This window comes from Penaeus monodon, chromosome 23 (assembly GCF_015228065.2).
Source record: "Penaeus monodon isolate SGIC_2016 chromosome 23, NSTDA_Pmon_1, whole genome shotgun sequence".
In the NCBI taxonomy this organism is placed as follows: domain Eukaryota; kingdom Metazoa; phylum Arthropoda; class Malacostraca; order Decapoda; family Penaeidae; genus Penaeus; species Penaeus monodon.
This window is the reverse complement of record NC_051408.1, coordinates 19,052,523-19,053,125: the sequence shown is the minus strand read 5'-3', so window position 1 is coordinate 19,053,125 and position 603 is coordinate 19,052,523. Positions and strand designations below refer to the sequence as shown.

The 603-nt window shown below is 41.0% G+C and overlaps 1 protein-coding gene across 1 annotated transcript in view; it reads right to left on the bottom strand.

The window, feature by feature from the left end:
- LOC119587864 overlaps positions 1-603 on the bottom strand; it is a gene marked incomplete at its 5' end in the record, with an annotated part of 67,927 nt that overhangs the window by 4,416 nt on the left and 62,908 nt on the right.

Genomic DNA, 603 nt, shown 5'->3' with positions numbered 1-603 from the left:
TCGACATAGTATTGCGGTACACGAATGTCAAAACAAAATTTTCAGTGATACACGAAGAGCGGTTAAGTTCAAAAGTCTCTCGAGTACGCTTCGTGCACAATGTAATGCGCGTGACAATGAAAAAGTAATTTAAAGGCATTAGCAGTCACTATTACGAGGATTTGCTGCAGGATAATATGAAAGAAAGGCGGTAGAGTAAATTGCCAAAATCTACGCCATGCCCTGCAGGAATTCGCATGCGTCAATCAAAACAAAGGGAGAAGGCCAGGCTAAAGTTGGGGCGTTCGAACTCGTTCACGACTCCCGGCTTCTCTTCGCGTCCCCCTTTTCATGATGGAGTAAGAAAAAACGAAAGATGAGGAATTGTCTGAATTTAAATAGTCTTTACACCAATTGCTCGCGTTTACTAATATACAGTTTTCCTTCGCTAGTATGCACGCAGATGTGATTACTAAAACGACAAGGCAAAGGAAACGCACTCGTCCATCTTCGGCCGAATACGAAAATGGAAGAAAACGAAATTTCTTCCCTTGACCCAAATATGAAAATAGATATAAAATCTCCTCATTCATCCACTGTAAACTGATGTACCAAGAATAAAAG